The 25,195-nt window shown below is 41.6% G+C and overlaps 1 protein-coding gene across 1 annotated transcript in view; it reads right to left on the minus strand.

The window, feature by feature from the left end:
• Window positions 1–25,195, minus strand: part of LOC126161940 (glycerol kinase-like) — a 274,510-nt gene that overhangs the window by 164,419 nt on the left and 84,896 nt on the right. The window contains exon 2 of the mRNA XM_049918115.1: window positions 17,846–18,093. The gene's annotated coding sequence lies outside the window, so the exon portion shown is untranslated. The remainder of the gene's footprint in view (window positions 1–17,845; window positions 18,094–25,195) is intronic.

Below are 25,195 nucleotides of genomic sequence, written 5' to 3' on the forward strand. Positions count from 1 at the left end.
AGTTTGTGCTGCCTTCGTCGTATAATTCACAGAAGGAATGCATGGAGGGAGGGAGAGTTCGTGCAGTCGTTTTATCGTGCTAGATTCCTAAGTGGAACAGGTAAGTAATTTAATAACACTACGGTGGACTTTCTACCATACGCTACGTGGTTTACTGAGTATACGGGCAAATGTAAATAATAATAATAATAACAATAACAAAAATAATAGTAATTCCTCCCCTTTTTGGCCAAGTATGGATCACGTGACTATTTTAGTTCCTTTCGTTGGTTTCTCCATGTTTGGAAAGCGCTTGTGTTCCGCAACTTTGTACTGAACTGCTCCAGTTGCCAAAAGGTTCTTAATTTTATTCCACGACTGGTTTTCGCTTTTTTAAAAAAAAAAACGTTTTCTAGTGGAACCTGTAACTTATTTTATCAGCGACCTAATCCCCATCAGATTTTCCTTTCACAGGCGTAAGATCTATTCCACCTTGTACACGCCCGCAGTGTGCAGAGTATCTAACTTGACCTTAGTGCAGTCAAAACATTCCGATTCTTTCTTACGTTGCAGAAGAAGACCTGGTCTCTAACCTTACTAAGATGTTTTTCTACTGGGTCGCTCCAGATTCCACTAGAAAATGGCTTCAAAATATAAGCCGAAACCGGTAGTGGAGTAAAATACAACACTTTTTTAGCAACTGGAGCGGTTATTCACCGAAGTTATTTATTCTCATTTGCTGTTTTATTTTCCTCTAATACTCTACCATATTTTCACCACGTGCCCTTTTTTCCTATTATCAGATAACTTACATCTGTTTTCTTCGTGCTTCTGCTTTGGAATCCTTATCCTCCTACTTCTGCTTTTGTGTATTTCTAAATCTTTCTAAGACTTGTCGGACCCAGCTGCTTGTTAATTGCTTTTTCCAGAGATGTTTTGTTTTGTCAACTAAGTGTAATTTGTCCAGTATAAAGTCCAAAAATCTGTCTTCTATCCTTAGTGTTTATTTTTCCTCTATTTTGATGCATTTCCTAGTTTCTGCTTGATTCCACGTTTCCCTGTCTCTTACTCGACCTAAAAGTTTCCTGGCGATTCTCCTTGCTAATGTTTACAGTTCGTCTTATTTATATTTTAGTTCAAAATGTTCAAATGTATGTGAAATCTTACGGGACTTAACTGCTAAGGTCATCAGTCCTTAAGCTTACACACTACTTAACCTAAACTATCCTAAGGAAAAACACACACACACCCATGCCCGAGGGAGGACTCGAACCTCCGCCAGAACCAGCCGCACAGTCCAAGACTGCAGCGCCTATAGACCTATATTTTAGTGATTGAGATTCATTTTTGTAGGGGCTTTCTACTTTCCCTACCGTATTTGCAACACATTACATTTGTGTTCCTTGCTACATACTTTTTACTGTACGCACTTTTTTTTTATTATTCCATACGCCGTTTTCATTTATTGCAGATTTTTCTAACCCTTTTTCTTTAATTATCCTTGCTATATCGTTGAAATTCTTTAACTTTTCTGTTTGAACAACGTCTTTTACAGACGGGTTGGTGTATTTTTTTGTTAATGATAATTTTTGTTTCCGCTGTACAGATTTTTACATTGCTCTTTTGGCTATCCATTATTAATTTATTACTACACCCTTCATCCAAAGACAGGCATACCTTCTGCCGCTCCTTATGCATCTAGCTACATAGATACCAATTTATGGCGGTGGTAGCATGAAATTTAAACGCTTGAAAATACATGCTCTTCCACTGGAGAGGGCACTGATAAACGAGACGTAAAAACCATGTGATTCATAAAAAAACTGCCCCACTTTATGTGGCTGGCAGCCCGTTAGTACTCTTACGGTGATTACGATCTGGCTTTTAAGAGCGGTGAGGCATTTCTGATAAGAACGGAGCCAACAACCACTCAATGTTGAGACCCTGCAATTTTTTACATAGTGTATGGTGCTGCAGAAACTCTGAAGAGAATAAGACGATGCAGCGACTAACTGACCATTTGGATTCTCCGTTTCGGTAACTAGTTCGAGAATTCTTCAGCCATTAAAACTGCAGCAGTAGTAGTAGTCAGGGACGGGCTACTAGTGATGAATTCATGTAGTCACTTCGTCACCGGAACTTTTTACAGAAACTTAGAATTATGGGGATTTCACAAATAGAGGATGTCACGCACGTGACAAGATTATCTTGTGTCGTACCTTTCTTACTGGCCGTTAAGCGCCCGGATTGTTTCCCCCGCCATCCACAACACTGGAATACTTTAAAGTTCGTTGAAATTCTGCTACTTCAATGTTACAAAACATTGTGCTGCCATTTGCGATGGAAATACTAACATCGATTCTATGCGCCAGTCGTATCTGAGGGCACCCTTATAAGGCAAGTGGGGACGAATAACGCTACCTGAATTTAAATGTAAGACTTTCTCCCTGGCACAACATTAGAGAATCAGTTCAAGAATCGAAATCGACAACAGAGCCGCTCGGAACGGAAGACAGGCTTGGAATAGACAAGAGCGAAGCATGAAACAGGCCGTGGATTTCTGTAAGGAATCATGCAGCCAATCACCACACGCGATTCAGGCAAACCACGGCATCCCTAAATCCAAACCTTTCTCCTCGCGAGGGAGTCCCAGCTGAATTTTTTATGCAAACTTCCATCACATGTACGATCTTTCATTGTCCAATGCAGGCAGCTGCACGATATTACTAGTGCCATCCGCACACAGAGCGACTCAAAAGCCACTCGTTGCCGACGGGAGTTGGTAAACGTGTCTGCAGCGAATCACTTCCTTTGTAGTTAAATAGTGCTCTGCAGACAGTGTGTAGTTAAACAGGGATCTGCAAACAGTGTGAGTGCAGAGTGACTCACCAGTCAATCGCTTGCAACGCGTTGCTAACCAGTTGCTACCGACTCTGCGCCCGCGTTGCCAAGTGATCTGAGATGCGTCGGTCATCGATCACAGCTCTGTATTGGTTTAATTTGAAGATGAACGAGCCGTTTGTGAACATCTGCTTTGTACTGGAGATCGACAACCATCCCATTAGATACAACTACAAGCTCCCAGACTACCGAAAGAGAGTTTTGACAGAGAAAGTGGGGCGTGGAATCGGAAAAAATTTCGAATGACATGTGTAGTGTACTGTACATCTATTGTTTAGAATAAGATTCCCGGTAAGCCAATGGATGCAAGTGTACAAAAAAGATTGTAAACCATGTCGACAGTATTTTGTGAAACTAGCGGCCTTGGCCTTTTTCGTTCTGTAAAATTACACAGTCAAATGGAAACGAACAGTGAAATGCCACAATGTCCGATACGTATAAATATATTGGTGTTCACATATAAATGATTTAACGAGCACGAACCTCCAGCACCACATTTCCGTGCATATAAATCTCAAGATATTTAGATTTTCAAAATAAAGGTCATGATGTGTTATGGCGGAAGAAATCAATTGCACCAAATCACTGTAGCACTGTTTAGTCGTTCTATAAAAAACTATGAATTTCGAATAGGTCTGTCTCCTTGGCTGTTACTTGCAGCATGTTGTTTACGTCTCTTTGGATGTGCGAATGAATCCGGAATTTTCTTTGTTTTCTTATTAAACAGAGAACATCTTCCTCTGAGCTTGAACCTGTTGTCGATACGCCGAGTATAACGAGAAGATGCTCTCCTCTACGCTTGCAACCGCAGTTTTTCATTTCTGAGTTGCCCCGCGTGCGGAACTGCTTTGCCAGCTAGTTGGCAACCAGTTGTAGGTGAAGGTCGCTTGCCCGTTGCGTTCTTTTGCAGTCTCTCCGTGTCCGGACAGCTTAATAGTTAACAAAACTGATACAACCTACGAAAGAGCACACAACGAAGAGGTCTCATATCTCGACAAACTCAAGACAAAAGGAAAGATAACGCATTCACGCCAGATCTTGCACTGTCATGTGTGAGGCTTCGAATTCCTTGCCGATAAAAAGTACAAACTGATAGATCACATCTTCGGAACCATTCCCAAACACTCACCGTATGGATGATTTTGTCGAACAACTGAAGTGACATCTAGTCTCCTGTGCGCACAGTATCAGGGCAAGTACATACAACGTATGCACTTATGCACTCACCCTTAGGATACACCACAACACCATCGTGCAATATCGTCGACGAGGAAGAGAGCCCACAAGTTTCTTTAGGTACGCCCATATCCAGCTGAAGCCACTATTCGAAACAGTTGCAGGCAGTTTTTCTGTGCGATTAATATCCAGTGGTTTCGTCGACCAGTCAAGATGCGACAGGGTGCAAGACTGTTGGTCAAACCAAAAACGTATGCGTGCAGCCCTGTGAACTTGGGTGTGGTTATCTCATCTTGGAAGACAGGAGTATCGTAAGTACACTCATCTTTAAGTACAAGAAATGGCAACACTTTGTCACCAAAAAATGTTGAAATAAACAACCTGGTTCATGTTCGCGGCAACCATTATTAATATTGGCCCACGTCATGCAACGAAAACCACCCCTCAAAATAAAGGACCACCTTCGTCCTGAACTACATCCTACACAGAATGCCAGTTAAGCGTCTCTTGCTAGGCACAGACGTCTGAAATCACTTGCCGTCACAGAAATGCACACAGCGTACACGATCAAATTTGTCAAGCTGGTGGCTAATTAAATATTCGGTTTAACAATTATCTGGCCAACTGATAGATTCAGTCAGTTATTTCTATGTATCACCAATCTGGCGACGATGTATCAGCACCATTTCACATCTGTCCCAGTCAACTGCCCTGACATCCCAATACTGTTTTAATCAGGAACCAAGCCACTATATTAGCACGCTCAGTTTCAGTGAACGCCGCTTGTCAAGAACGGGATATTACCGAAAGAACAACTTAAGTTTGGTATCAGTGTCAGCCCTCAGGGATTGTTAGCTTGTGTGCAAACAAAAATATCCAACTGACTCCCCCGCAAATAGTATACGAAAATGTGTCGCGTGTGTTGTAAACCATTAAGGACTATGCAAGCAACGCTGCCAGAACCGTGATATAGTGTTCCTGATCACCCCCACTCCTCCACCTATAAATGCCACCAAACACAGTCGGATTGTCAAGTTATATTGTTGTCACATACCAAGTAACATCATAAAACATGGCGATTATTACGATGCGCATTCCGCTCGAGACACAGTTACTTGTTTCGACACAGAAAACTTTATCTTTAGGCTGCTTTTACTAGCTTCACAGTTGAAACTCGTATTGCGACGTATTAGTTATGTCAAGTCCTAAGACAAACAAGGAAGCAAGTGAAGAATCTGTAGATCTTCGTGCAGGACACAACGAAAAGATCGTAATACAAGATTTTAGATCTGTCAAAAAATACCATCAGAAGATCGATTTTACTGGTCCGAAACAGGTCATGATGCATCTTTGCATTAAGATTTAAATGAATTTTGTGGTAATATCTTTTTCTAAAGTTAAATTGCTAATATATTGTATTAAAGCTACGTTCTTCTACTAGTGCGACATAAAGCGTCCATTAATTTTGCTTTTAAGATGAATTTTAAACTATTTCTGAGGCCTAAAGGCATTTTCGACGAAGTTCTCTGGTGTGAAAGTGTGTTTTCTTTACAATATAAAAAAATCAAAGTATCAATGTACATACAGAAACATGTGATTTTGCTATTTGAATTTTTTAAAATTTGGTATCTGCAGATCATCATTCTTCGAGATTTGTCCCTACCGTGGCCCATGTGCGAGCTTTAGTTTAGTAACAGCGGCGAAGCAAATGTGTGGAAGAACTCCCGATGTAACATATCCTTTATTTTCAATACACAAAACAAAAATCAGTAAGTGGCTTCGTCGCAAGTACGAGGTGCATTCAAGTTCTAAGGCCTCCGATTTTTTTTCTCTGGACTGGAAAGAGATAGAAACATGCGCATTGTTTTAAAATGATGCCGCGTTCATTGTCAATACGTCCCAGAGATGGCAGCACCGTACGGCAGATGGAATTTTACCGCCAGCGGCGAGAATGAGAACTGTTTTAAATACTTAAAATGGCGACGTTTTCCTTACTTGAGCAGCGTGCAATCATTCGTTTTCTGAATTTGCGTGGTGTGAAACCAATTGAAATTCATCGACAGTTGAAGGAGACATGTGGTGATGGAGTTATGGATGTGTCGAAAGTGCGTTCGTGGGTGCGACAGTTTAATGAAGGCAGAACATCGTGTGACAACAAACCGAAACAACCTCGGGCTCGCACAAGCTGGTCTGACGACATGATCGAGAAAGTGGAGAGAATTGTTTTGGGGGATCGCCGAATGACTGTTGGAACAGATCGCCTCCAGAGTTGGCATTTCTGTGGGTTCTGTGCACACAATCCTGCATGACGACCTGAAAATGCAAAAAGTGTCATCTAGGTGGGTGCCACAAATGCTGACGGACGACGACACGGCTGCCCGTGTGGCATCTTGCCAAGCAATGTTGACGCGTGACGACAGCATGAATGGGACTTTCTCTTCGTCGGTTGTGACAATGGATGAGACGTGGATGCCATTTTTCAATCCAGAAACAAAGCGCCAGTCAGCTCAATGGAAGCACACAGATTCACTGCCACCAAAAAAATTTCGGGTAACCGCCAGTGCTGAAAAAATGATGGTGTCCATGTTCTGGAACAGCGAGGGCGTAATCCTTACCCATTGCGTTCCAAAGGGCACTACGGTAACAGGTGCATCCTACGAAAATGTTTTGAAGAACAAATTCCTTCCTGCACTGCAACAAAAACGTCCGGAAAGGGCTGTGCGTGTGCTTTTTCACCAAGACAACGCACCCGCACATCGAGCTAACGTTACGCAACAGTTTCTTCGTGATAACAACTTTGAAGTGATTCCTCATGCTCCCTACTCACCTGACCTGGCTCCTAGTGACTTTTGGCTTTTTCCAACAATGACAGACACTCTCCGTGGCCGCACATTCACCAGCCGTGCTGCTATTGCCTCAGCGATTTTCCAGTGGTGAAAACAGACTGCTAAAGAAGCCTTCGCCGCTGCCATGGAATCATGGCGTCAGCGTTGTGAAAAATGTGTACGTCTGCAGGGCGATTACGTCGAGAAGTAACGCCAGTTTCATCGATTTCGGGTGAGTAGTTAATTAGAAAAAAAATCGGAGACCTTAGAACTTGAATGCACCTCGTACGGCAACTTCCTGAACAGGAAACAACACTGGCGCGCATTTTGGTCGATGTAATCAACTCTTCACAGCAAATTAGTTCCTATCGGCATTTTCATGATTGATTAGCGCTGTATACTGCGCCCAATACAGGCAGAACGTTCGCAAGATAAAACTTACGAAATGTGTATATAATAAATACACGATGTCGATCAACCCAAAGATCAGTAAATATTTGTAGCAAAGAGGGTACACTTGTTCTATAGTTACTACGTGCCGACACTTTCTAAACAAGGAACTCGTACGCAGTCACCTTTAATTTACAAACAATGACATTATTTATATTTTCTTGAATTAAGTAGTTGTCGCTCGTGTGATTGCTATGTCATCAAACAACCATATGCTCGTCCAATCGCTTTACATCCATCAAATCTGCGTTTTCGACCAAATATTGTTGTTACACATGACAAATACATACACATGTGCCCACAATTCAGGGCAAACGTAATGAAACGATACCTATGAAACATGAATTGCACGACTGCAGTTTGTAGTTTCGAAAGACGTCGTACTGATTTAAATCAATATTATTAACGGCGAGATTTATGTGGGATATAGACACAAAGACCTCGAGACCTGAGAATCTTCATCCGAAAAAAGTCGCATCGAACATACTCATCTATGTCCTTTTTTTTGAAACCATACAGTTACGCGTCTTTTCCATTCGGTTACAGATGGCTTGTCTCATTAGTAATTGGCTTCGAATTTCAGTCCCGAGAGTAATGTTACGTGGTTTCTTTGTAGGTCGAGTGACTGTCCTAGTCGAGACGGTAAGAATCCGCTGGGATTTTCAATAGGCGTTTCGAACTGTAAGGGAGCTGCGACACGTACTTTCCATACAATCTCAGACTGATAGGGTAAAATTTTCCGCAAATTCAAGCATAGTGTGAAATCTGGGAAAGCTTTCGGTGTGGCGGTACTCAGAAGGCTTCCCACGACGTCTCTAACTTTTCAGATTATGGATTTCGCAAAATTCTTCGAGTGATTTCCTCAGGCTGCCTTTGGCTGATACAATATTAAGTAGAAAATGATTAGGCTATTAGCTGCTGAGGAGACTGAACCTAGAGATTGCCTCTGAACGAGAAACAAGCCAGTCTTTATACCGTAACAGTGCTGAGAGGGTAAAACACAAAGTTTAACAATTAAGGTGATTTCCTTGGAACTCGTGAAATCTGGAAAATTGTGGGTCCTGTAAGATGGAAGCAAACAAGTCTAGAGAGACCAAGACGGGAGCTTTCAATACGAGTTTTGATTTTCATTTTTCTAGCGTTGGTGTCTTTGATTTTACAGCAGCACTTTTACATTTGATCTGGGAGCTAACAGATGAGCTGCTAGACGAAGAACCAGACTTGTCGAGGCTTAACAGACCACATTATTTCCGTGAAAACTCGATTGGTGCAATTTCCTGTCTGTTGCACCTAAATTGCTATCCAGTTTTTGCATTTGTGCATTTTATGTGGAAGTCGCAAGGAACTAGCTCGAGGTAATGTGTTAACTGTTAGCGGTGAATTTTTGTTACTGCCGTGCTCTGAGCCTGAGCAGTTATATCGTTACAAAGCTTATTTCATCAGCGTAGAGCGATGATAGTTTTTAACAGTGTCTCTCCGGGTAACTCGAGGCTGGTGTCCTTTATTAAGACATTTACAGGTGTAGCAGTAACCAGAACTGATCTAGGTACACCTATAAATATTTTATTAACCATTAGGAGGCGGCATACGTCACACGATTTAAATAATGCGCCACACACTGCTAAAAGCGCGTACCCGCCAGGGTAGCCGAGAGCGCTAACGCGCTGCTTCCTGGACTCGGGTAGGCCCACCAGCCCCGGATCGAATCCGCCCGGCGGATTAACGACGACGGCCGGCGTGCTGGCCAGCCTGGATGTGGTTTTTAGGTGGTTTTCCACATCCTACTAGGTGAATACCGGGCTGGTCCCCATGTGCCGCCTCAGTAACACGAGTGTCAGACATCTGAAACACATTCACACAATTTCACGATTTGCACTAAACGCAGACAGCTGGGGTGCACTACTTCCGTCCTGGGTGGTATGGGGTGGCGGCAGGAAGGGTATCCGGCCACCCCTTAAAAAATTAACCATGCCAATTCCGTACTTAACCCTGTCGACCCTGTACACAATGCGGGATAAAAGCAGTAGCAAAAGAAAGATAAGAAAGACACTGCTAAAAGTGCGTGGGTTCTGCCAAGACCACTCCTAGGAGAGTGAAGAAACAGTATAATGTGGCTAGTTTTGGAGTAAACTAAATCAAATTAAAATCACCGATGACAGTTCCTTACAAATCTCTGAATGAAAGTGATACAAGTTAAAGAGGACTGCTGTCTCTAAAAAATGTATTGTCTATTGGGTGGCATTATTACACATATAAAATTCCAGTTCAACAAAATAAAAAATGAAGAAATAAAACATTGTGAAATCAGCTTTGTCAATGCATCGTCTAGTCGATGTCCAAGACAGGAACCGCAATGACTTCGCTGATATCACAATTAGCAAAGCGTTGCAAGACAGCCAGTAAACATCATACAGGCCGATTACTGAATTCTTCGTTTTAAGATAGTTTTTTTAATAATATTCTTTATTCGAAACGTTATTTCCTCCCTTTGAACGTAGAAGTGACACAGGTGACTATAACTTACATTGGATACACAGCTTGAATAGGGTAGGAGAAAAAGGAGAACTGTCATGTTGATTACAAACCATGCAAGCGCCTCAGAACGTGACAGACGGAGCCAAACCTAAAGACACTAAAAATTCTGGCAAGCACTATAAAACTGACCGGCGAGGTGCAGAAGGCACAAACTTCACACACAAAAACTGTAGATATTCAAAGCGAATTCTTCACTGAGGACGTAAGAATGGCGCCGTCTGATAGATTACACAATATTAATGATATCATGTGAAGAAAAGACTGTTTACGTGGACTCATCCGATGTCTATAAAACGCAGACCGCTTACTGGAATTAAGTAATATGGCAGTATGCCCTTTCTTTAGCAATAAAACATCACGATTAATGTTAGTAGGCTCTTTTATCGGTTTTCACCCGAACTGAGTTTCCCCTTGAAACATAACTACAGGTAAATCGGAACAGATGAATGTTCTTTAGATCTGCGACTCACGGGGAAAACAACATTTGGCTGAAAATTCTCAGGCCACAAGTCCAATTTTATAGAAGTCTTCATGTTTATACTGGGTAGTGAGAGTGAAAAATCACTTTAGGTGTTAATACCCGAAAGATACCTTCAATCGACAACCTTGTGCAACTAAACATTCACCTGCGACGAAGAGAGGTGAGCCAGCTACTGATCATACCTGCACGTCTGATTAACGACAGTTTAGTCTTCCACAAATCTCTAGGTCAGAGATTCCCAAATTATTCCTCTGACTTTGAGAATTCTAGTACTTTGAAGGAACAACTTACTTATTGTTAAGTAAACAATTATTTTTTTATGCGAGAAAAACTTGTTTTAATCAATGATTACTTCATTATTAAATCATAACTAATAATACAGAAATCTGAATGCAGGGTTATTCTGAATGATGGACCCATTTTCAAAACTTCGTATTTATTCAAGTACAAATCCAAAATGAGCTTTATGCCAATGAAAAGAGGAAGTTTTAAAATTTTTTCATTATGTTTTATATCAATTTAATAATTAGAAATGCGATAAATGTTAAATGTGGCCACCATTGGGTGCACGGGTAACATCGACGCGGTAGTATCTGCTGTTACTGTATGCACAGCAGCTGTGAGCCGGTTCCGCTGATTGTTCAGAGTGGTTGGTAGAGGCGGGACGTAAACAGCTTCATTCACATAACCCAGCGCAGAGGAAGGGAGTCATTTTAACCCTTTCAGACCCCTTGTCCATTTCAATGGACACTACTTTTCGAGAGTAATATCTCATATCTGAGAGCACAGATGTTTTTAGGACTGCTTGTACGTCGCAATGGAAGTCTTGTGGTTCAATCTGATGGGCGATCCTGCCATCTAGTGGTGAAGTCACGAAGTATTTGGACGTTGTTTGAGACAAGATGGCCGCACAGAGGAAGCATTTAAAAGGTGGGTACATATTTCGACCAATTTTACATGTTTAAAGGTTAGAGTTCCCCTTGTTTTTAAGTTTTATTTGTTTCAGTAAGGTTTTGGATATTTTCTATAGCAAAATTAGATACATGCTTCGGAAAATCACTGTATTATCGACGTTACAAAACTTATGTGCATTGAAATGGACATTTAGTCCCAATGGTTGTTTTTACTTGTGTGCTTGTAATGTATCTCTGCTATATGAAAATAACTTCTGTGATGCAACTGCGCCTTTTTTGTAACGTAGGGGACGAAACTAATTTATTTTGTGTTACCAAAGGTTCAGTAGATAAAATTCCAAGCATTTATGTACAATATTGCAGTAGTTGTACTTGATGTTATTGCTTCAGACTTGGTATTTGCGTCTTGTTTCAACACTGTTCATGAAACTGCTTACATCTGACGTATTGATTTTCAGAATTTTATCATATTGAGAGGGATGCTTCCCAAATACTGGATTTGCTGATGTCAGATGAGGTTTCTGACTTAGAGCTCTCAGAAAACGATGAAAGTGGCCCTGATGATGCAGAATCTATTCCACAATGCACTAGACCTGGTATGTAATAATAAAACTATCAATCTCACCTGACTGTTATATATATTTTGACCTGGTTGTTGCTATACTGCATTGTCATTTTTAGGTGCTGATGTAGTCACAAACTACGAAGAGGAACAACTGGAGGACGATAGCTGCAGCACAGAAGAAGATGACCAAAATCATACTTATGCACAGGATTCAAATGTTGAAGACTATTATTTCATCTGAGTGGGTGTTTACTGAAAAAAGTGATATTAGATGGAGAAGAAAATCGCCTACACTCCAAAGCACACCTATAGGTGAAGACCAGTATTCAGTGCAGCCATCAGAGTGTGATATGGCACCCATTGAATATTTTTCAGAGTACATTTCTCATGCTTGCTTAGAAAATACGGTTGAAATAACCAACTTGTATGCATTGCAACATGGGAAAACATTTACACCGACAAATGTAACGGAAATAAAGGCTTTCCTAGGACTTCATATAATTATGGGATGCTTGAAATATCCCAGAGTTAGAATGTATTGGGATTCAGCATTGCATTTAGATCTGTTTGTGGAAAGTATGTTAAGAGAGATTTTTCCAACTGAGATCAAATTTCCATGTAGTTGACAATTTGGCAAGGCCAGAAAATTGCAAAGACGAATTTTACAAAGTGAGACCCATTTATGATTTATTAGACGTAGATGTTTGGAACTACAGATTGAGGAAGAATTGTGTGTTGACGAGCAAATGATTCCTTTCAAAGGTCATTTAGGAGTAAAGCAGTATTGTAAGGGAAAGCCTAAACCTTGGTGTATAAAACTTTTTATTATGTGGAAAAAGTGGTTTGTGCTATGACTTTCTGTTGTACCAAGGAGATACTCCAGAAATCTCAAACACTTCTGTAAAAAAGTTTGGTTTAGGGGCATCTATTGTTCTAAAACTTGTTGAGAGAATTAACAGGGAACATGCTTATTTATATTTTGATAATTTCTTCACAACATTCAACTTACTAGAAATATTAAAAATAAAAAATATATATGCAGCAGGAACAGCAAGACTATGTTGCATGCCAAATGTACCTTTCATCAGTGATAAGGATTTGAAAAAGAAAGGGCGTGGTTTTTCTGAAGAAGTGGTGAGCATGAATGAAGCAGTTATAACGTGTAAATGGTTTGACAACAGACCAGTAGTTCTGGCCTCAAATTTTGTAGGATGTGGTAGTCAAGATGAAGTACAGCACAGGGAAAAATCAAGAAAGACATATGTTTCTGTATCACGGCCTGAAGTTGTACGTCGTTACAACCATGCTATGGGTGGTGTTGACAAAATAGATATGTTAATTAGCATGTATAGAATTTTTATTAAATCTAGAAAATGGACATTGAGAATGTTGTTCCACGCTGTAGATTTAGTGTGTGTGAACAGTTGGTTGGAATACAAAAGAAATACTGAATCACTGGGAGAGAAAGAGAGAATGGATTTGCTTCATTTTAAGGTGAGAATAGGAGAGGCTCTTGTAAAAATGGGCACTAGTACCAAAGTGAAACGTGGCAGACCCAGTAGTGATTTACAGGACATAAAAGCAAAAAGAGCAAGAACTGAGATTCATCCGGCACCAAAGATTCTGAATGATCTTACTGGACATTTTCCTGAGTACCATGATAATACAGAAGCTTCAAGGTGTAAAATGCCTAGTTGTAAGAATAAAACTCATGTATTTTGTGAGAAATGTAATGTTCATCTATGTTTTGTCAAAGGAAGGAATTGTTTCAAAATGTTCCACAATGCAGGATGTAACAACCGTTGATACTCTTTGTCCATTACAATGGACATTCTGTAAAATGTAAATAAAAATGTTTTCAGTGATTTTGTTGGATTTATTATGTTTCTAATACCCATTTTTACCTATTACAATGAATAGTTTTTTTTTTTCATGGCTGAGAATAATTTGGGTCTGAAAGGGTTAAAAAGCCTCGTACATCACGGTGCCAATGGAGCGGAGCTCCATCCTATTGGAAAATGAAATCTTGAAAATCTTCCATAACTTGATGGAGCAACCATTGTTCCAACATGTCCAGGTACGTGCTTCTCGTTACAGTTCTTCCGCAGCAAAGAATGGTCCATAAACCTTTGTGCGGGATACGGCACAGAACACGTTGATCTTCGGTGAGTCTCTTTCGTGTTGAACTGGTGAATGTGGATTTTCCAAACCCCATATGCGAACATTGCGTCTGTTGACTTTTCCACGAAGGTGGAACGTCGCTTCATCGCTAAAAATTACAAGCATCATCCTCAATATTTGCTAGGACATAACAACAAAATACGAGACGCTTCTCTTTATCATTGGGGTTGAGAGCCTGCACAAGTTGTAATTGGTAGGGCTTTTGCAGCAAACGTCATCTCAGAACTTTCCATATAGTTGGTTGGGGTATTCCAAGTTCTCGGCTGGTTCTGTTGGTAGACTTATTGGGACTGCGCACAAAACTTTCATGAATCCGTCGAACATCATCCTCTGGCACACGCGGTCGACCTGTGCTTTTTCCTTTGCACACATTCGCAGTCTATTTAAATTTCTTAAACATTTTGCGAGTTGGTGGTTGAATACCGAATTTGGTACGAAATGCCCGCTGCGCTGCAATGTGTAACTCACTTTTCGGGAACTCAAGAAAGCAGAAAACCTTGTGCTTCACAGTCGCCATTTCACTCACTACTGACAGTGAAACGGAATGACGGCCATATTGCCGCGCGAACTCTACCGGCCGCTTCTGAAACTATCACCGCCTACCGCTGCCCGCCAAAAACGTAGAAACTTCCTCTTTTCATTGGCATAAAGCTTGTTCATTTTGGATTTGTACTTGGATACATACGAATTTTTGAAAATGGGTCAATCATTTAGAATAACCGTGTATTTTTAAAAAATAATTGGTATCCTCAAAATGTCGGAGAATAGATCACGTTATTAATAGTTTCTCGCGGAGCACTTATTCACTTCTGTGAAACACATTTTGGGGAAACCTGCTCTAGGTAATTGCTGGGCAGGTTCCCACCTCTTCTTTAACACCGTTACAGAAAAGAACGGTTAAAACACGGAGAAAAATCACGCTTTTGCAGATATAACTTTCCCTTCCATCTTACGCTCAAGTGAATTTAGGATTGATACGCGGCCACGAATTTTAATAAAGGCTGATTACTGTACCATTGTCGATTTAGTCGTACGCAAGACAGTGAAACAGAAGACTTTTTATTAAAAAAAATTCACACTAGCTCTTTCGACCGTCACATGTTTTTGTCTTATAAATTAGGCCATAATATATGAGCGGACTAAAAAAGCAAGTTACAGTTTACAGATTGTTGTGACAGGCAATATTCAATGTTGCAATACACTCGAAAGTGAGTCAGATACACCACAGCATGTTTTCAACATAGTCAACGAGTCGTCGTAAACAAAGACTCCAAACGTTCTACCAATATTTCAATTTTTCGACGACAGAGATCCACTCCGCGTGAACGTCCTCATCGTTGAAAAATCTGCGACTGCTACGATTCAGTTCCTCGACCGCCAGAACACTGTTGTCCGTGGTCGATGTCTATGGCCTTATACGTCTGCGCGGCCTTTGTAAAATTGTTGGCACCATGCGTTTGGTCCGACAACTGCCAGAATTACACGGTGAACCAGTGTGTAATTTAGACGGTTTGCCCACAAGAATCGTACAGTCTCGCATACTTCCACTTTGGAGCACGTTTCCAGCTGCCACTCCATACGTTCTGAAGCCCCTCCCTCGTACGTATAACTTGGGGGGAGGGGGGGGGGCGTCATGGAGGTAACAAACTGCACGTTTGTAACAAACTGCATCAAACTGATGCAAGGCCGTACTGAATTGGTAGATGCAAAAAATTCACAGTTGGCTAGGAGATGGTTTCTTAAATGCAATAACAAAACGGGAAAAACAACGGAAATCATGCGTAAATTGCAGTGAATACCCTACCAGGTAACAAGCATTACTCACTGCTGTACAAGTCTGCACTGAACGGCCTCGGTTCCATTCAGCACACTCATGAAGGCCGACCGGAAAATCTGAAAGTTAGCAAGCGATAAATTTGAATGGTAGACGGTGGCTCTAGTCACTTCCAAAATAAGCTGTACGAAGCAAAGACATCCATTTGCCATACTTCCTGCAGAGGAATCAAACGCGTATGGTTAGCGAGGGAGAACACCAACAAATGTGGACCGTCGTGGGGAAGGGAATAGCTTGGAATCTCTTCAAAGGAATAGTTCCGGCATTCGCTGGAAGCAACTGAGGGAAACAGTATAAAAAGTAATTCAACATCTCCGGAACACCCTTACTTCCAGTTTTTTCTTGACCACTGTACAGACTGACGGTACCCTACTGAAGCAGCTCCGATAACGTCGGCCCAAAACAAGCTTTACATATTTGAGAGATACATTAGAAAAGCAACCTCTGCTAGAGCAAACTCTTCGATAAGTGCCAAAACGTTCTCAATACTTATGCTCTGTGGCGAATAAAATTGTAAGCTCTTACTATTCGAGCAACGTTGTTCCAGCTACAGTGATGACGAAGCCAAAGGCAGTTCCACAATATAGTAGTTTTCAAAACATGTTCGTACAGAATGGAGGAAAATTAGACTTTCCCGTCTCGTCGATAACGGCGTCCTTTATTACAATACGAGGGGCGGAAGAGAATGATGTTCTTGCCTTCCTCCGACCCGTGGCGACGGACCGCCAGGCAGTTATGGAAAAAGACCTTTTTCCTAAGTAAGAATCAAGGTGCAAACGTAAGTCTTTCACATACAGCAGAGGTAGAAATCACGGTATGAGCTACATGTAAATACCAGATCCAAAAGATCCAGTTTTTCAAAAGCTCTCTGCAAGATACTCTTGAATTAATACAAGATATACTTCTTATCCAGGCGATTCATTAATTCTAGGTGTGGATTTTCCAACTGAGGTTGTGATCTATCTGTGGTACTAAAACTTAACAGTTACTACGTGCTGTACTTCATCGTTTGAGAAACTTACTTTTATCACTTGTGGATTTCTATAAATAGTACTGGGCTGTATGTACTACTTCTCAACATTCAGTGATACTTCATTTACCTTGAACCATCTGTTGATGTTTTAGGATATTCCATTAGCTGCCTTTTCAATAAGGCGACTGGTACTATTTTTTATTCCAATACTTGTATCATCTGCAGAAAGTACAAAATTTGCCTCTTCTGAATAAGCAAATGGAATATCATTTATGTATATCAGGAACAAGATTGGACCCTGAATCTAATCCCGTCTGATGGCTTCAAATTCGCCATGCGACTTCCATAGAGCGGGTGCACATTGCTCTCTGTCAGCTGTAACACACTGCTCGCACATAACTTATCCGATTTGGGAAAAAACTCTGAATTTGTTAAAACTGACAAGCAAATTTTAGTGCAGGCGTTAAAGCAATGGTAATAATAAATCACCTTCTTAATGTAACAAGTTTTCGCTTTTTTTGTAAAAAAAAATAAATAAAAGTTGCTTTTGTCCACCATAGTAATGAATACCAGTAATTCGTTTGCAGACAATTACGTTAGTAAAAGCAATTAAGTACGTTACTAACGTCTATGGTTCAAGCCACTGACAAGTTAGTGGAGGAATGAGTTCTTAATTGAAAATAAGGACCAGTACCACCAAAATTTCTCCACTATTTCAACGTGTTCAGAACTGAAGTACAGGCGGACCTCTGCCACTTGTTGGAGTGCGCCAGAGGGCGTTCTTCAGTTGCGAATACTAGGAAACTGCCTGAGTACCGAGACCGGAACTGGAGAAATTTTGGTGATACGGGTGCTTCGTTCCAATAAAAATATTACTGACATTTGAGAATGCTCTGTGTCCAAAGCAAACCGAACACAGTCTTAAGCTGAATCCCAAATGTACACTGATTGCACCTGATTCGTGCAAGGAGGTGACACACACACACACACACACACACACACACACACGAGCGTTAGCGCTTGCAGCCGACCTTGCTGTGTCCCGCCGCCGGTTCTGGCTCGCACGTGGTCGGCGTCCTGCGTCGGCAGCGTGCGCGCCACAACTGACGTGGCCGCCGCAGCGGCAGGGAGCGTCGGCGATACAACTGCCCCCACCGGGACCACCAGCAAGCGCCCAGTAGCGTCGCGTTGTTTACGCTGGCGCCGCGCCCGGCACACGACGCTCCTCCTCCGGTGCTCTCTCCTCGCAACGAACCATCACTTCTAGCTCTCGATTTTTCTGAAACAAAACCAAACAGAGGACTCTGTCATCTACACCAGTCACTAAATGTTAGGGGCGTGGAGGAATCGCCCAAGACGTGATACAAAAAGCGAGTCAAACACATCAGTTCGCTTAAAGCCGAACAGTGAAAGCCAGGTTTAGCATACGACAAGTAGAAATATAGCCTAGGTATTTAGGAAGTAGCAATGATAGAGTTTACTGATAACCAAAGAAAATTTCAGAACGAATGTTCATAAAGGTTGTACGGTAAATTTTTCACACTGCTGAGAAGTGAAAGAACACGGGAAGTGTCGTTGGACATTTCAGTACATTTACATTATCTGCTCTAGTATATACGGGTCCGCGGCCACCTTTCACCAACTAGTGTAAAATAATGAGTAAAATTATTGAATAAAAATATGAAAATCAAATTCACCTCTATTTTTTTTCGTCTGAAAAACGTGTACTTTTACTTCAGGTCGTATTCCCAAGCAGCCTTTGCGGTTCCTAAGTGAGAACGCATACACAGTTTAGTGCCGGAGAATGCGGCTTCTCTGATCGACAGTTTCGCAACAATACGGGGGTCGTTTGTGCTCCGGATCACGGCGCTAGATGCGCTGAAACCTTTTACGCATGCGCGGAGCGAGCTTTGTCGACCAATTACAGCGCTCGCTGGCACGTATGTGGCCCCAAGCATCATTAAATGTTAAACTTGCTTTGTCAGTGTACTACCTATTTCATACGTCGATTTTTGACCTTCAAGTTCTTTTCAATCATCTCTAAACCAAAGAACTACTGATACTTCGGGGGGGGGGGGGGAGGGGGGGGGAGGTCATTGGGAACATGGCACTTGCATTAATAAGCTTTCAGTTCCCATGGGTTTCGCTTTGAAATTTAAAATTACTGTGCTCTCGACTGAAGAAGGGGTCCGCCAGCTGAAAAGGTTGGGAAGCCCTGCTCTAGCGGTTTCAATCAGTCATGAGGCTGCAAATCTATGCAGGACACAACACCAGTAGGGAGTGCCTACTGCAGTGAACTGTGTGCATTTGCAGTCTCAGGACTGTTTGAAAAGGTCAAAGAAGCGACCATTAACAGCTGTCCACTGTAGCGGACACTATGCGCCACGGGGTTAAAGGCAATACAAAAACGTTCTTCGTGCATCCTTGACGTCGATGTTCCATTTCACTGACGGTTTGTGTGAATGCCGCTTTTTGAAACGCATTGTGGAGTGTTCCGATGTTCTGTTCCATGGCGTCCAATGTGAGTAGACCTTGAAAATTCGAGATATGACGCCAGTAGCCTATTAGCTGGCAAGCTTTTTCCAGTTGTATGCCACAGGTCCAAAGGGTGACAGCATCGTAGAGAGTGAGTAATACTGGCATTGAACCAATGTAAAGAAGGTTGCCCCATTAACAACCGAACAGCATACAGGTATTCTGCTTATGCCTACTGAAGGAGTGAACCTACTGAAATAGGTCTCAAGGTGAGGATTCGACATGATGATATCCGTCTTTCCAAGCAAAGGTCAGTAATCAGCTGGCAGAAAGTTCAATGTCTTACTACTTGCTTCTGTTTGGAAGTGAAGAGTGGTTTTTCTTGTTTCTCAGTCTTCAGTACTAATTTAATGTTTGTTACTTATTCGTCTGTTTTACGAATGTTAGGTTCTGCGTCAAATATTATTAATGTACATAACTGATCCAGTTGTTGTTGTTGTTGTGGTCTTCAGTCCTGAGACTGGTTTGATGCAGCTCTCCATGCTATTCTATCCTGTGCAAGCTTCTTCATCTCCCAGTACCTACTGCAACCTACATCCTTCTGAATCTGCTTAGTGTATTGATCTCTTGGTCTCCCTCTACGATTTTTACCCTCCACGCTGCCCTCCAATGCTAAATTTGTGATCCCTCGATGCCTCAGAACATGTCCTACCAACCGATCCCTTCTTCTAGTCAAGTTGTGCCACAAACTTCTCTTCTCCCCAATCCTATTCAATACCTCCTCATTAGTTACGTGATCTACCCACCTTATCTTCAGCATTCTTCTGTAGCACCACATTTCGAAAGCTTCTATTCTCTTCTTGTCCAAACTAGTTATCGTCCATGTCTCACTTCCATACATGGCTACACTCCATACAAATACTTTCAGAAACGACTTCCTGACACCTAAATCTATATTCGATGTTAACAAATTTCTCTTCTTGAGAAACGCTTTCCTTGCCATTGCCAGTCTACATTTTATATCCTCTCTACTTCGACCATCATCGGTTATTTTACTCCCTAAATAGCAAAACTCCTTTACTACTTTAAGTGTCTCATTTCCTAATCTAATTCCCTCAGCATCACCCGACTTAATTTGACTACATTCCATTATCCTCGTTTTGCTTTTGTTGATGTTCATCTTATATCCTCTTTTCAAGACACTGTCCATTCCGTTCAACTGCTCTTCCAAGTCCTTTGCTGTCTCCGACAGAATTACAATGTCATCGGCGAACCTCAAAGTTTTTACTTCTTCTCCATGAATTTTAATACCTACTCTGAATTTTTCTTTTGTTTCCTTTACTGCTTGCTCAATATACAGATTGAATAGCATCGGGGAGAGGCTACAACCCTGTCTCACTCCCTTCCCAACCGCTGCTTCCCTCTCATGCCCCTCGACTCTTATAACTGCCATCTGGTTTCTGTACAAATTGTAAATAGCCTTTCGCTCCCTGTATTTTACCCCTGCCACCTTCAGAATTTGAAAGAGAGTATTCCAGTCAACATTGTCAAATGCTTTCTCTAAGTCTACAAATGCTAGAAACGTAGGTTTGCCTTTTCTTAATCTTTCTTCCAAGATAAGTCGTAAGGTCAGTATTGCCTCACGTGTTCCAACATTTCTACGGAATCCAAACTGATCTTCCCCGAGGTCGGCTTCTACCAGTTTTTCCATTCGTCTGTAAAGAATTCGCGTTAGTATTTTGCAGAGCCCCAGTTCTTTTGACTATCACAACAGCTGTAGATATTTTTAAATAATTCGCGTACCTGACTGTTTCTTCCCAATTAATGAAATCAGTCTTGGGTCTGTGTCTATTGGCCTATTGTGCGTGAATGTAGGGGGAAGGGGGAGGGGCACATTTCCCAAAACGCTAGAAACCGCGTTAGCCGCGGTCTACAGCCTGTGGCGACGATGCGAGCGGGCCCTTCGGGCGGCGGCTTTGCACCCCACATAGAATTGTCGTCGCCTACACACGTCTATAGTCTGATATTCACGCAAGGTTGAGTACTCGTCATACACGTGTCTAGTACCAGATTAAGAACACTTCGAGGAGTTGTCCATCGCTGACAGTACGAACGATCCAGTAAGAGACACTTCACCAGTTAGGACTGCGGCAGTTCTCCTTGCTACACGCTGACTTTCACAGAGAACGGGCATTTTACACTTGTCGGGCAGCCATCGATACGGCAGAATGTACACGGTCGTGGCACGGAAAGCCATATGGCGGTTTTCACATATACGCGGTGCGGACCGTTGCCGTGCGAACGACACACGGCAGCCGTGCCGTCAGCACGGCGACGCAATGGGATAGTGGTTAGGGGCCTAGTAAACTCTAGCGCCTCCAGTCTTTCAAGTACAGCGCGGCATTCGTTCTGATGTTATTTGCCGTTCTTTTTGTTTTCATAACTTATTTTCGTAGGTTGTAAGGTGCCTCTTACGTGAGGAAGACATTTTTACCAGGTTTAATAAATTATTGCCTCTTATTGATGTTTTCACGATAGTTAGGAAGTGCTGTAGTCCGTAGCCAGCCATGAATCGGAGAGCATTTTCCACGCTGGCTGGCTAGGTGACGAAGCGACCACTTGTCGCGCGTAGTGGGGTGGGGCTCGGCGCTGGACCGTAGCAACAAGCGTCGGCCTGGGAAATATACATGACGGGAAGTACCGCCATCTTGGCGCCAAAGTCACCGATTTTGTTTGTTTATATTTAATACGCCATCTTGGCGCCAAAGTTACCGATTTTGTTTATTTATATTTAATAACTAAAGTCATTTATGACAACATGAATACTAGGAGGAGCCTCTGGATGTTTAAAACTATTTATCATAATTTTGCCTCGTTAAAATTCACACCCGTCCATTCACAAATGCATATCTTAGTAAGTACGAACTTGATTGGAAATCCACGAACTGTGACGAAACTAGTAAGAGATACGGACTGCGCGCCGAAGTCGGCAGTCGGCGTTCAAGAGCTCTTCCTGTCTTGTTCGCTGGTAGTCATACTCTCGGTTACGAGTAGTTTGTGACATGAGTGTTTCATTATTGATCTAATAGGAATAGAAGTGATATTACGGCATTCTGAATGTTAATTTCGAGTAAATAGATACCCCAAAGTAGATCGACAGTAATTTCAGATAATTAGCTTCCACCGACAGAGTCATCCAATGTGCCAATGAAGAATCTGCACGGGACGACATTTACGAGAGCTGCACCGCGCACAGGTAGGAGGAAATCCGACAACACGACCCACTAAGGCGGATCAATGAAGGCCCTACTTACATTCGCAAATTCCGGGTGGAAATGCTGACCAGTTATAGTGTTCGTCACATATACCACCCTCTACGGACTCGCGGCTAAGTTGTGTAATAACAGTATCAGTTTAGAAGCGAGGGGATCTCGCAAGGTCGAAACATGGCTTGGGTCACAGGCACTGAGCGATTAATTAATTTAAAGGAAGAATGGTGAGATTCGTGGGCCAAACCTCTAAATCAGTCGTCGTCAAACTGCAGCCCGCGACCACAATGCGGCCCAGATCATGTTTTCGTGCGGCCCTCGACCCTCCTCAGCTTCGCACGGGTAGCATTAGTTATAAATTCAAATGGCTCAGAGCACTATGGGACTTAACATCTCAGGTCATCAGTCCCCTAGAACTTAGTACAACTTAAACCTAACTAACCTAATGACATCACACACATCCATGCCCGAGGCAGGATTCGAACCTGCGACCGTAGCGGTCGCGCGGTTCCAGACTGAAGCGCCTAGAACCGCTCGGCCACCAGCGGCCGGCTACCATTAGTTATCTACTTGCCTGGCGTAGCGGTGTTTTGTTTACGGAAACTGCGTAGAATTGTGATTAAAGTCGGGGAAGTGATTAGGTAATTGAAAACCATCCACTACTTTCATTTAACGCGCCACTTGCAGGCGTTCAGCAGCGCTAAAAGCGTGAGCGGCCTCCTAGCCAACAATGTGACATGTGCGTCAAACGCGCCGTGTGCCCACTGCCGCTCTTTTGTCGGTGGGGGGCTTGTCCCGCAGCCGCCTCATTGTAGCTTTTAGCTTTGCCTTGTCAGTCTGTCAGTCGTGAACTAAGTTTCGGTGCCCCTGAGCTTTCGTCGCGTATTGAGTTTATTTGTACTCATATTTGGTGATACAATTATTAGTGGAATAAATAATGTCTGATGTACCTTCAAGAATAGTGACTAAGAGGAAAATATGTGAAGAGAAAAGAAGTGTCCAATAAATATGGGTAGCAGAGTTTTGCTTTGTAAGTAGACACAAAGAAGGTACTGCTACTTGCTTAATATGCCGGGATACGATTGTGGGACTGAGGAGATACAATTTATTTCGCCACTACACAAGTAAGCACAATTCATTTACAGTAGCTTTTCCTTTGAATTCAAATGAAAGAAAGGAAAAAATTGCTCATCTAAAATCTACCATTCGTCGTCAACGAAAGTTGGGCAATGTGAGGCTGTCACAAGAGCATCATACCAAGTATGTAATATTCTGGCAAAAAAAATACGAAAGCTTTCACTGATGATTAATTAGTGAAGCAATGTATGATGACTGTTTCTGAAACTTTGTTTCAAAATTTCTCCAACAGTAAACAAATATCAGCTGAAATAAATAAGCTCACACTTTCAGAATCTACCTGTCGATGTCTTATAGAAGATATTTTAAAATATATGTTTGAGGCAGTAATTAATAAAGTCAAAATATACAAATACTTCAGCCTTGCATGTGATTCCAGTACAGATTTAGCTTCGATGGCCCAGTTTTCATTATTTGTGCGTTACTGCACAAATGATGGGGTAATAGAGGAAGATTTTTTTTAGCAATTATACCCATGAAAGGTCACACAAAAGGATTTGATTTTGTGGATCCAATTAAAGAATTTGCAAAAAAAAAATGACTTGTCTATGAGCAAATGGAAATGAGTATGTACAGATGGTTGTCCGTCAATGACGGGTGTCAACAATGGTTTGATAGCACTGATTAAGAAGGAATGGAATTTGCCACATTCACTCTCCATTCACTGCTTACTGCATCAAGAAAGTTTGGCATGTCAAATTTCAAATACCAAATTGAAGAATGTTGTTCAAACGGTTATAAGCGTTATAAATTTCATTCGTGCCCATGAACTTAATCACCGAAAATTTGAAGAGCCTCCGCAGGAATTGCAAGCTTTTTACAGTTATGTTCTCCTACATACTGCTTTCAGATGGCTAAGCAAAGGAAAGATGCTGGAACGGTTTGTCAGTTTGAAAACTGAAATTATTTTATTCTTACAACGAAGTGGCAAAAATTATACTTAACTTGATGAGGAATGGTGGATACTTACAGCTTTTTTTTTTTGACCGATATTACACAAAAATTCAAAACACTTAAATTGGAATTACAAGGATCAAACAAGATAATTGGGCAAATGACTAACAAAATATTTGCATTTGAAGCCAAGCTGCAATTATGTATAAATGAACTCTAAGTAAAAGATCTATCTAATTTTCGAACCGTTGCTATGCTCAGATCCGGCTTAACTATCGCCGAAACTATTTACCAAAACATGAAAAAATATTTGGAAGTATATTTGGAAAAAATAAAAAACAGATTTGCAGATGTTAGAAATATTCGGAGCTGTTTCATTCTCGTACAGAACACTTGGCATTTTGGACATGATACCAAATTATTCTGATAATTTGGATTTCCTTAAACTAGTTTGCTAAATGGAATAATCGAACTTCAGCATGACACACAGCTTAAAGCTCTGTTTATAGAACATGGTGAAACACGACAGTACACTGAATTTTGGAAATGTATGCCTAACAATTATAAAAATTTACGAGACTGTGCACAGTTCATTTTAACACTATT

The sequence above is a fragment of the Schistocerca cancellata genome, chromosome 2 (assembly GCF_023864275.1).
Source record: "Schistocerca cancellata isolate TAMUIC-IGC-003103 chromosome 2, iqSchCanc2.1, whole genome shotgun sequence".
In the NCBI taxonomy this organism is placed as follows: domain Eukaryota; kingdom Metazoa; phylum Arthropoda; class Insecta; order Orthoptera; family Acrididae; genus Schistocerca; species Schistocerca cancellata.